We start from the raw sequence: 12,798 nt of genomic DNA, 5'->3' as shown, positions 1-12,798 counted from the left end.
GAGCTGGAAAAGGCTAGTGTTTCCAACACACTGGATGGCAGTTCTAAGTTGGGCTGGGTGCCGCAGGATCACCTGGGGGATCTTTATAAAGAAACTGGCTTCCAGGTCCACCCTTGGAGGTTTTCAGCCAAAGCTGTCTTAATGATGCTGAGTTTGACCAGTTTAGGCAATAACTGTTTTTTCCAATCCTTTACTTTTACAGCAAAAAACATGAAAGCCCCGGAAGAAGTGACTTGTCCAAGTTTCTTTGGGAGTAAGATGAAGAGCTGAGAGAAGGGAAAGGAATGAATACTTAGTAAATGTGAGAGTTTAATGGATGCCTTATTCAGGGCCCTACATATTTGGTTTTATTAGCTCGTTACCATGGCCTTGGGAGAGAGGCATTAGAGAAGAGAGGTAACTGAACTGCTCTAAGTTGATATTATATTGGCATGCTATGCTTTAGTTCCTGAGCCTGGGTTCTGTTCTGTTCAGAACCTTTGCTGGTTATGTTTGACTCCGTAATTCAGTGTTGTGAACATTTGGCCTCTGAGTTGATAGAACAGGTGGTTAGTTGCAGGTCAGTCCCCTACAACTAACTTTATTTCAAAATATTTCAATAAATAATTATTGAGAAAATACTATGTGCAAGGCGCAATGTTAGGAACTTGGAGGTGAACATGAAGGACACAGTTTTTGTATTTATAGAGACTACAGTCTTGAGGGTGCTATGATAAAAGAAGCTATGCAAATAAAATGTGATGAGAGTTATGCTAGGAGAAGTAAGAAATGCTTTGAGCATAAGTAGCAGGAAAACTTAACCCAGACTCACGGCCAAGGGAAGTCTTCCCAAATCTGACTGCTAGAAGATGAACAGGAGTTAGCTAGGTGAAAAATGGTGAAGCAGGAACATGGGCTCAGAGGCGGAGATGTTTCATAAGAGGAAACAGCATTTGTGAATTCCAGGAGTCTAGACATTGTGTGAAGAGTTCACATTTGACCAGTTCAAGGAACTGAAAGAACCTTATTATTTTTGGGAAGAGAGGAAGAGAGGCTAGATGTGAGGAGGTAGGAAGCCTCCAGAGGGAGAAAAGCCACGAAAACCCCATTAAGGTCTTTGGATTTTATCCCAAAGCATTGCTAAGCCACTGAAGTTTCCCAATCCTGTAAAAATGATCTGGGGATTAAAATCTGGGTGTAATGTAAACAGGTTTATAGTTTGGAAGATGCTTTGATGGCAGTGCTAGTGATGGATAGTGGTAGATTGAGCTTGGAGGCAGGGATGCCAGTTAGGAGACTATTTCATTAGGAGACCAAAGCTGTGTTTGTTATTCATCCTTGGAGTTTCAGCACCTAGCACACTGCCAGGTAGCTAATACATACCAAGTAAATATTATTTGAATGAACAGATGTGGAAATAAACATTCATTGGTAAAACCATCCACCAAATATTTCTTGCTTATTCTGGCTTCTTCTCTTTGTTCAGTCTTTCCCCTTTCCCCATGTATACATAGGTTTTTATTTTAAATCTACCTGATTAAATATTTACCACACATTTATGTTCAACTTAAGACTAGCTGCTTCTTGAAGCCTTTCAATTTCATTTATTTCCTACCCCGTTTAAACCTTCAGGACGTTTTACAATGTATGATATTGTTCCATGTGGGTGAATTTTCAGCTGCTTCTTAATTTAATTCAATTTTTTTTATATATGAAGGCAAATTATCTATCTATCTATCTATCTATCTATCTATCTATCTATCTATCTATCATCTGTCTATCATCTGTCTTTAAGGCTAGGAGGCTTGGACGAGCTAGACTCTTTCATGTATGGCTATGAAAGTATACAATCCCTTCCTGAAAAGCAAATATGGTTATATATGCACACACATATATATTTCCATATATATATATACACACACACACACACATATATACTTTATATCACAATTTGCTTATACCGTTTGACTCAGAAATTTTTCTACCAGGAATCTATGCAAAGTAAATTGGTAGAAATGACAATAAAAATGTATGGTCAAGTATATTTATCTCTGCCTTTTGTGATTTTCAGAAATTAGAGACAACCTAATTAAGCACGGGAAGAGGAGAGGTTAAATAAATCACACTATATTCATGTGTGAAATATGTACAAATATGATTTTGGGGAAAGTTAACAAGGAATGGTATTTGAATCAGTGAAGTTATAAGCCAATAATATGGTTTTTTTCTATATATTCTAATATTTCTACAATTATAGTTAAACTACCAATACAAATATTATGTCAAACAACTATTTTCTGTTCTTTTCTACGCAAATTGCCCATAGTTGGCAAATAGGACTACCATTCACCATTTAGAGAACTCCTCACACGCCTTCCTGGCAGCCGCTGCAGAAAAAGAAGCAAGCTTCCAAGCCAGGCCCTTTGAAAGAAGGGGAGATGGCTTTCTCTTCCTCTTTCCTACTCCAGGCCAGCCTTTGGAGGGCTGCCATCCTCACATTTGACTGAGCCAAATCTTCAACCCACCTGTCCAAGCACCAGGCTGCTCACTTCTGATTTACCTCCTCTAGATGTTCTGGGGAGTGAAACGCTGACAGGCTGTGGCTATGGCACTGGATGACACAGCAACCTGGGAGTATCTCTGCTCAGGATTCCAGAGCTGAGATTTGCCAAACTGTTCATCTTTTTCATCTTGGCAATTGTTTATGCTCTAAAACCAATTACTGCAGGCCAAATGCGCATCCTCTCTTCCTCTGAAGAATTATATTAGACCTGGTTCTTGTCTTATTCAACTGCATTGGAACATTCCTATTCCCATAAAGCTCAATCCATTGATGGCCTGTCCTACTTTGGTGGGAAAAAAATGCTAGGAGAGTTGTTATCACATCCCATAAATGTCTGGGATGAAAGGCTCTGAAGTGCAAAGTATATTGTGGTTATCTCTTGGGTGGGGAAAAATCTCTCTAATGCAAAACAGCAGCAGCAACACAGCCAGATGGCAGAAACCTCTGTCAGGAACAAATTTCCTCATCCCTCTGGAAGACAATGACTGATTTCTCATAGGCCTCCCCTGACATGACACTAAGAGTGAAGATATTTGTTTTAGTGTCTCCCATCTGCAATGTTCTATAGGTCCTGAGTATGTATTCTGACTGGCTCCCTAAAAGAAAACCAGGCAGCACATGCAGAGCTTGGACACTGTGCTGGACTGACTTTTCATGTTGTCTTAGAGAGAGAGTCTTGCTATATTGCCCAGGCTGGGCTCAAACTCCTGGCCTCAAGTGATCCTCCCACCTCAGCCTCCTGAGTAGCTCTGATTATAGGCATGGGCCACCATGCCTGGCTCTACACTGTTTTAAGATCTGTGAATATGTTACTTCCTTTAAGTCTCACAACAACCCTGTGTAGTAGGTACTATCATGATAATTACTTCATTTTGACTTAATTTTTTTAAGAGATGGGGTCTTGCTGTACTGCCCAGGCTGGTATCAAACTCCTAGCTTCAAGCAGTCCTCTTATGTCAGCCTTCCACAGTGCTGGGATTTACAAGCATGAACCACTGTGACCAACCACCTCACTTTACAAACGAAAAAAACTACGGCACAGAGAGGTTGACTGCCCAAGGTCACATAGGCCATAATTAAAGAGCAAGGATTCAAGTTCTGGCAGTCTGACCCAGGTCCCCACACTAACCACCATGCTATATTAAATTAAGACATGCAAAATGCTTAGAGCAATACCTGGCACACTGTGAGTACAAAATAAGTATTATCTACTATCAGTTCTTTTTAGTAATTCAGGGCAGTCACCAACTTTCTGTTTCAACTTGATATGCCCATGGAAGTGATTCAGTCCTTTGAGGGGAATTGAAAAAATCCCATCAACCCAGAAATGAATGCATATTTAGCATCCTTGGGCTGGATACTCAGGGCTATATATGAGAAGGAACTTAAAGTTGATACAGTCTTGAACTTCACAGACAACAGAAGTGCAAGATATGTCAAGCTGAGGTCCTCATCCTTGGCTCTACAATTTAGTGGACCTTCAAAACTCTTTGTTTTCTTCTTGATTCAAGGAAGTTACAGATAGGGGAGGATGAGGAGGCCAATGATGAATGAGAAATATCTACACATAGCCTTTGGGGCACTTGGTTTTCTCACCCATCACACACATATTTAATTTTAGGCTGTACATTTTTTTATCCTATATTTTAATGAGGTAATCTTTTTTTTTTTTTTGAGATGGAGTCTCACTCTGTCACCCAGGCTGGAGTGCAGTGGCACGATCTCAGCTCACTGCAACCTCTGCCTCCCAGGTTCAAGCGATTCTCCTCCCTCAGCCTCCCTAGTAGCTGGGATTACAGGTGCCTGCCACTATGCCCGGCTAATGTTTTGTATTTTTAGTAGAGACAGGGTTTCACCATGTTGGCCAGGCTGGTCTCTAACTCCTGACCTCGTGATTCACCCACCTTTGTCTCCCAAAGTGTTGGGATCACAGGTGTGAGCCACTGTGCCTGGCCATGAGGTAATCTTTCTTTTGACAACCTTCTGATAGTAATTTAACTAAATTTCATGTGGAATATTAATAAATATATTTGCTCCAAGGTGGGACTGGGAGAGAAGCACACTGTGTTATACTCCCTCCACTCTGATACACAGTAGGGAATAATCAAGGTGAAGTTTGTGGTTTATATGAAAAACAGGTATGCACATACATCTATTACTTAACAATACGGGACAGACTATTGATTTAAACGCCATGAGCATAAGTAATAAGTGTTTTGGCATTCTATAGAATGACTACTTGATATGCCACAGATATGATTCGTGAGAGATATTTTTCCTTGGTGGTAGTAGCAGGTTTGGTGTACATAATAAAATGATTTTTTTTTTTAAAGAGTTGCCTTGAGAAGAATTTTAGCCCATTCTTAAAGAAGGATTGTGTATTGCTTAGGAAAGATTACAGTAACACAACAAAATCTCAAAATCTTAGTGACTTTTAAGCACAGACGTTTGGCTCTTACTCACTCTATCTACTTGAAGTCTCTGCTCAGTCTCAGGCTCAGTCTAGACTGAGTCTAATAGTGCGACCATTATCTGGAGTGTAGATATGAAGCACCAGAGAGAAAGATAGACCATCGGAGGGTCTGCAACTGACAATTAATTTTCTTCTCTGTAAGGGATACAAACCACTTTCACTCAAAAGTCACTGGCCAGAACTATACACAAGATCCTAGGAAATGTAATCCTCTCTTGTACCAGAAGAATAGAGAAGCAGACATATTTGATGAATAATAGAACCATTGACTACCACAGATGGGCAGCATTTAGGTAGGAGACAATGAGTGGGGAGGGTGAGAGCACCTAAGATCTATTGGAAAAAACCACTGAGAAAACTCAACATGAAGAGACATAAAATGAACTAATTTGTAAAGATGTGTGGGGCTAGATTGGGAAAGTTGTAAATAGCAGGCTAAGGAGGTTTGCCTTTTACACACGTACCAATGATTCTCAAACTCGTTTTTGCCAAGAAAGACAATTTGAAAGCAATTTATGTAGATTCCTATATGTAAAATAGAGGAAAAGAACGATCATCTCTGGTGGAAGAGGAGACAAAAGAGCCTTGAAGTTCCCCTTAGCTTCCTCCCTCTATGGGACTCCCATGGATCTTTGCAACACAGATTAAAACCTACAGCTTTAGGATCTTAAAACACTGCCTGGCACATTTCACTACTGAAGAAATGGTAAGTCCTGAGTCAAAGCCATGGTTGGTAACTATCGATTAATTAAAAAGATAGATTAGAATTAGGGAGAAAGTGAGAATAAAGAATTTAATACAGGTGATAAAATAGTAAGATCCTTGAATCTGGGTATTGACAAGGGTGAATGTGTGTCAAAGAAATATTTGAACAAACTGGTGATTAATTGAACTTGAGGGTTCATGGAAAGGGCGGAGTCAAAGACAGGAATGTGTTCAAGGCTTGTAAACGGAGGGAATAATGGAGCAATGGATGTTAATATCAAGATGAACAGGAGTTTTACGGGTTTAGCCAACAAGTATTCATTTAGTGGCTATTTCATAAAATGAAGTGCTTTGGAGAAAATATAAATTTAATGTTAAATATATTAGCTTTAGGGGGCAGCAGGTTATCCTCAAATGCCTAATACACAGTTGAAAAAATGACACTGGTACAATGGAGAATCCAGGGCTGAAGGTGTGTCTTGGGACAGTCACAGAGAAATGAAGTGGGGTTCACTGGGATTGATAATTATAAGCATAGGCTCATTATACATTTGATTCAAAAAGAGATTCAATGAATGGGATGAATCTTGTCTTTAGTGTCACTAAAAAGATGCTAATCTCTGTAAAGTTTGGTATGAATGCAGAAAATGAGGACAAACTCACAAACTCACAAAACTTCTCAAATGTACAAACTCACAAAGCTGAGGTATACTGAAAAATTTATTCCTCTGGTGGCTTGGATGGCAAGTTCAGCTTTATGGTTCTGAATAATTCAGAATTCAGATGACTTAAATTTTCCTCCTATTTGTGGTCCAAGATAGTTCCCCACATTGGAGCAAAGTGTCCTAGCTTGAAGCAAAGTGGGTCTGCCTTATAATGGCCAGTATAGCCCTTGGACTTGTAAGGGATAATAAATGAGCAAATAAATGAGGAAAAAGAACTCACTCATATGTTTCCAGCGATTAAATTATCAAAGATCTTTCAGAAGTTGAACCTTCTTTTCAACTCTGAGAGTTGGACTGTGCTCCTTTCTCTGCCTGCCCAGCTTCTTAGCCGAGCTTGGGGTACAGTTTTTTTTTTGACACCCTAGTCTTCTGGTCTCATGAAGATGGAGAGTAGAGGAACAAACCCAGGGACCCCTCGCATTTAAAATTTCTGACTCTTTGGTTGTAACCCCAAAACTTCTACTGACCTATCCAAGGTCATGATATTTCATTATAAAAATGAGAAAATGAGGCCTCGAAGAGATTAAATAACTAACATAAGGTTGTGTAGCTAATATGGAATAAAACTAGAATCTAACTCGGTTTTGACTCCAAGTTTTATGCTCTTAATTTTTAATATAGATTTCCCTATGAGAGTTCATGAATCTTTAAAAACCACACCCCTAAGCAGTATATTCCTTGGTTCCTGTCCCAGTCAGAGATTGGCTTGAGAAATTCTGTTCTTTTGGAGAAGAATGTTCTTAATGGTGACAAGTATGTATTTTGAATCTATGCCTATTCTTTGGTTCATCAAAATTTAGAATCCTTGTTTATAAATAGACTCTTAGATTACCATGCCACTGTGCCTTATTTTCAAAATTTCCTAGAGTGAACATTCTAGCCACAGAAAGGCCATCATCCCATCAGCTCTAAAATTACTCCAGGCCTTTATTCAGCTTTTGCTCAGGGCCTGCAGGGAAGGTCAGGGAAGGCTGTTGCTGCCTCTCCCTCTCAAGTGCCCCCTAATGAGAAGGGAGTGGTGTCATCTAAGGGCCAAATCATCTCTCAAAAACTTATTAGCTTTCCAGCTGTGACTGCCTCTACAACCTTTGTGTATATCTATCTGCCTCTCCCAAACTGGGGCTTAGCGAATGCTTTGTGGGTTCACATAAAATGGTTTGCTACCCTGCTATTTCTTTGTCCTATAAGCTATTTTCCTTAATGAAAAGCTAGCACTATTTTATTCCTTGAGCTGTAGACCAGGCCCACCACAATCTGCTTTTCAAACTCATCAGCTGGAGATTAGAACACCTGGCTTCCACTCATATTCTGCCCAGGATGTTTATCACATTTCACGAGCCACTCATTAAGTCTCCCAGCATAATGGTGTGTCTGGAATTGGTGGGTTCTTGGTCTCACTGACTTCAAGAATGAAGCCGCGGACCCTCGCGGTGAGTGTTACAGCTCTTAAGGTGGCGCTTCTGGAGTCTGTCCCTTCTGATGTTCAGATGTGTTCGGAGTTTCTTCCTTCTGGTGGGTTCCTGGTGTCGCTGGCTCAGGAGTGAAGCTGCAGATCTTCGCGGTGAGTGTTAACAGCTCATAAAAGCAGCGTGGACCCAAAGAGTGAGCAGTAGCAAGATTTACTGCAAAGAGTGAAAGAACAAAGCTTCCACAGTGTGGAAGGGGACCCAAGCGGGTTGCCAAAGCTGGCTCGGGCAGCCTGCTTTTATTTTCTTATCTGGCCCCACCCACATCCTGCTGATTGGTACAGCCGAGTGGCCTGTTTTGACAGGGCACTGATTGGTGCGTTTACAATCCCTGAGCTAGATACAAAGGTTCTCCATGTCCCCATCAGATTAGTTAGATACAGAGTTTGGACACACAGGTTCTCCAAGGCCCCACCAGAGCAGCTAGATACAGAGTGTCGGTTGGTGCATTCACAAACCTTGAGCTAAACACTGGGTGCTGATTGGTGTGTTTACAAACCTTGAGCTAGATACAGAGTGCCGATTGGTGTGTTTACAATCCCTGAGCTAGACATAAAGGTTCTCCAAGGCCCCACCAGAGCAGCTAGATACAGAGTGTCGATTGGTGCACTCACAAACCTTGAGCTAAACACAGGGTGCTGATTGGTGTATTTACAATCCCTGAGCTAGACATAAAGACTCTCCACCTCCCCACCAGACTCAGGAGCCCAGCTGGCTTCACCTAGTGGATCCCGCACCGGGGCTGCAGGTGGAGCTGCCTGCCAGTCCTGTACCGTGTGCTCGCATTCCTCAGCCCTTGGGTGGTCGATGGGACTGGGCGCCGTGGAGCAGGGGGTGGTGCTTGTCGGGGAGGCTCGGGCCGCACAGGAGCCCATGGAGTGGGTGGGAGGCTTAGGCATGGCAGGCTGCAGGTCCCGAGCCCTGTCCCGCGGGAAGGCGGCTAAGGCTCCGTGAGAAATCGAGCGCAGAGCCGGTGGCCTGGCACTGCTGGGGGACCCAGTACACCCTCCGCAGCCACTGGCCCGGGTGCTAAGTCCGTCATTGCCCAGGGCCGGCAGGGCTGGCCGGCTACTCCGAGTGCGGGGCCCGCCAAGCCCACGCCCACCCGAACTCCAGCTGGCCCGCAAGCGCGGCACGCAGCCCCGGTTCCCGCTAGCGCCTCTCCCTCCACACCTCCCTGCAAGCTGAGGGAATGGGCTCCAGCCTTGGCCAGCCTAGAAAGGGGCTCCCACAGTGCAGTGGTGGGCTGAAGGGCTCCTCAAATGCCGCCAAAGTGGGAGCCCAGGCAGAGGAGGTGCCAACAGCAAGCGAGGGCTCTGAGGACTGCCAGCACGCTGTCACCTCTCAATGGGATCTGAGATTGGAAAGAGCTTTGAAGGTCTTCTACCCCATCTTTCTGTCTATTGATTGAATATCCTCTACTTTAGAGATGCTCTTTTTCATCTTGCTATAAATGGAATGCAACCACCCCAGCCCCTCCCCAGGGGAGCTTTTGGGCTTCGAGTTGGGCTGCTGTTGAGTTTTGGTGGCAGTGCCCAGGAGTATCCGATTTGGAAGGAAATGAATATGATTCAGCTGTGAAAATTACAAGTTAGATTTTGGCTTTCAAGCCATTGTGTATTTTTAGAACCAGAGGAGAATAAAATAAACATTATTTTAGGCCTAGTACAGATTATTAATATTATGTTCAGGAAAAAAAAGCCTTCCTGGTGATTGGTTGGAATAATTTCTCCTAAATATAAATTTTCCCAACTGTGCTAATTTTCTCCAGGATAATACTACAAATCGTATTGATTAATGCCCACCCCCTTTTTGTAACGATTTCTTTGAGATTGGGAGTAGGGAACTGAATGAGCTCACTTTATTACAGCTATTGGACCTAGCTTTGCCAACCGAAAGCCACTTGAGAGGAGAGACGTTTGTCTTCATTGTTACGTCATCTCCTGTGTAGCACAGTGGCTGGCACCAGGTAGGAGGACAAATCATGCTTGTGGAGTGAGTGAATAATCAGAAAGCGTAGGTCCTGATAATAGAAGTTAATGACTGAAGTATCTACACTTATTTATTCCCTAACATCCCTTGGGCACTTAACTCTTAGTTAGATACTATTTAAAACACTTAAAAAGTATTACCTCACAATTACTCTATCCTAAGGTAGCAACTCTATGATCCCAGGTTTATCATTGTGCCACAGGCTTAGGAGGGAGGTCTGAACAAAAATGCAAGAAAAAGGAACTTCTGTCCTCCAAGCCACGTCGTTGTAAAGATGCAGCATACCTCTCAGAAATTTAAGTTAATAGAAACAAGCACTACATGCTAATGTACATGGAATGTGTGACTAACAGAGAAAAAGTGACACTGTGAGGATGTAAAATATGAGCTAACTCGAAAAGTCCCCAAGAAGTAGTGTTAATGGTGAGTATGTCTATGTGATAGCTCCTTCCGGACTTGCTGCACAAACAAAAAGGTATAATGATTTTGGTCCGGGTGGCTTTTTGGTGACCTTCTAATCTCATCATGCAGACTGACAGCCAAATCACCATTCATCCACCATCTGCTGAGCTGGGAATGCTGGAGAGGTTGAGTGAGGTTTGTCAAAATGTTGCCCACCCTATTGTAAATGAGAAAGCAGCCAGGAAGGCGGCAACAGGCAGGGAAGTAAATGGCAGCGATTAACTTCAGAACACAAAGGGAACCCCTAGTGGGCTAAGTGGGTTAATGCATTTTCCTGACTTGGCTGTTAGTAAAATATAATTAAATCAGATGCTACTAATTTGAAACTCTTGCTTATTTGGACCAGCCTGAGCTAAATGTTGCTTCTACTCTAGCTAGGAAGGAAAAGGTTTTCTTAGCAAATTACTGGGGTAAACAAGATTGCAGATAATTAAAGTGCTTAATAGAATAGTAGAGAATCAAATTTGCAAGAAAACAATCATTGTGCTATTTTAAAAATGTTCTTACCTGTTCATTAAAGCAGGCCATTAAAGGATCTCTGCTTCTTAACACTTTGTTAAGCTGGTTTGAATTGCTATGTTTACTAGACAGTGAAGAGAAAGGACTTCTCTAATTCCTACTGGCCTCTTCATAGCCCAGTTAAGTCCGAATTAATGACATTTTTTTTTATGGGCAATCTAAGAGAGTCATTTTAGCGAGATTGTTAGACTTGTCCCTTTCTTACTGGAGGTTGAACTGGGAGTCTGCAGAAGCCACAGTACACTACACAAATTTCTACATAGAGTCTTATGAAGGAAACATTCATGGCCGTGATTTCCCAAATAGAGACAAGTGGTTAGGACCCACGGTGGAGCATCATCTTCATGAGTATTATTAACTCCTTGGTTCCTGGGAAGAGAATGGAAGAAAAGAGATGAGCTAGCCTCTGTAGAGGAATTTCAAGTTCATGTGGGAGAACTACAATCATCTGTAGTTGGCACTTTTAAAATGGGCTCTAAAAAATTAAACGTTAAAGAGATTTGCCAACTATCTCTTATTTTTATACTTGTTTTAAAGTGTCTTATTTTAGTCTAATGATCATGTGAATCTAAAGCAAAGACATTCTGGATATTTTGGATGTTTGGATGGCTACTTAATTACCTACTCACAATATTCATAGCTTTCTTTCTATTTGTGTTTATTATTGCAGTAATACAAAGAACTATCTAATGCTTACCAGTAATAAGAAAAAAAATACAGAGGTATAAAAAATATATAAATTGTGTGCTCCCACCATAAGAAGGCAAACGGCATCCCTAAGAGCTGTGCAAACAAAGCCTTCCTGGAATTTGAAGAGAAAAAGAAACGGTGTGAGGATCGAGTCACCTGTGGCACATTGTAATAAATTTGTTGAACTGCACTGGAACAGAGCATACAGCATGCACATTGTGAGCAATGATATAATTCCAACAAAATGATATCACATTAAATTAATGTTGTTAATTTTAATTTTATTGGTTTTCTTTGAATTCGTTTGTACATTTGTTTGGTTTTTATAGTTCTATAAGAGTCAGAAGCATAAGGGATTTATAGGTAGTTTTATGTTTTTTCATATTTAAGTAACATTTTAATAAATATAATTTAAACCAATACTGGGAGTTCAAGAGTACTTTATTATTATTATTATTATTATTTTTTATTTTTTTGAGACAGAGTCTCGCTCTGTTGCCTAGGCTGGAGTGCAGTGGCGCGATCTCGGCTCACTGCAAGCTCTGCCTCCCGGGTTCACATCATTCTCCTGCCTCAGCCTCCTGAGTAGCTGGGACTACAGGTGCCTGCCACCAGGCCCGGCTAATTTTTTTGTATTTTTATTAGAGACAGGGTTTCACCGCGTTAGCCAGGATGGTCTCGATCTCCCGACCTTGTGATCTGCCCGCCTCGGCCTCCCAAAGTGTTGGGATTACAGGCGTGAGCCACTGCGCCCAGCCTAAGAGTACTTTATTTTTTAAAAGGAAGTTGGAGAACTAATGATCTATAGAACCACAGATTATTGGAAATTGAGAACTTGGAGATCACTGATCTAGTCCAGTGTTTCTGAAACTGGGTTCCAGGGAACCCTGTATTGAGAGATGTTCCTAGGCATGCCAAAAACAACCAGAGAGGGGTTTCTATAATCAAATAAGCCCTGAAAAAACAGAGCAGTATCTTCCTCTTGAAGATTCGCAGTACTTCTTTATGAAATAAAGTCTCAGCAAGGGCCAGTGATAAAGAAATCAGGCCGATTTTGTTCAAAGCAGCATTTCTCAATCTTATCAGCACCCGAAATCCCTTGCTATAGAGGACCTGCTCCCATCCCGCAGGTCCACGCCCTCATTTCACAGAAAAGGCAATGGAGAGGATATAGAGGGTGGAAGAGTGCCCCACCCTCCAAAATTCATGTTTACCTGGAATCTC

General features: G+C 41.8%; 1 long non-coding RNA gene across 1 annotated transcript; it reads left to right on the top strand.

Moving 5' to 3' along the window:
• The first annotated feature begins 9,893 nt into the window (after positions 1–9,893).
• On the top strand, positions 9,894–11,853 carry LOC129528295 (uncharacterized). Its single transcript, XR_008673532.1, has 2 exons — positions 9,894–10,326; positions 11,555–11,853. It is a non-coding gene; the product is annotated as an uncharacterized lncRNA (long non-coding RNA).
• The last annotated feature ends 945 nt before the right edge of the window (positions 11,854–12,798 follow it).

This window comes from Gorilla gorilla, chromosome 17 (genome assembly GCF_029281585.2).
Source record: "Gorilla gorilla gorilla isolate KB3781 chromosome 17, NHGRI_mGorGor1-v2.1_pri, whole genome shotgun sequence".
Lineage (NCBI taxonomy): Eukaryota > Metazoa > Chordata > Mammalia > Primates > Hominidae > Gorilla > Gorilla gorilla.
This window is presented reverse-complemented; position numbering and strand designations above follow the sequence as displayed.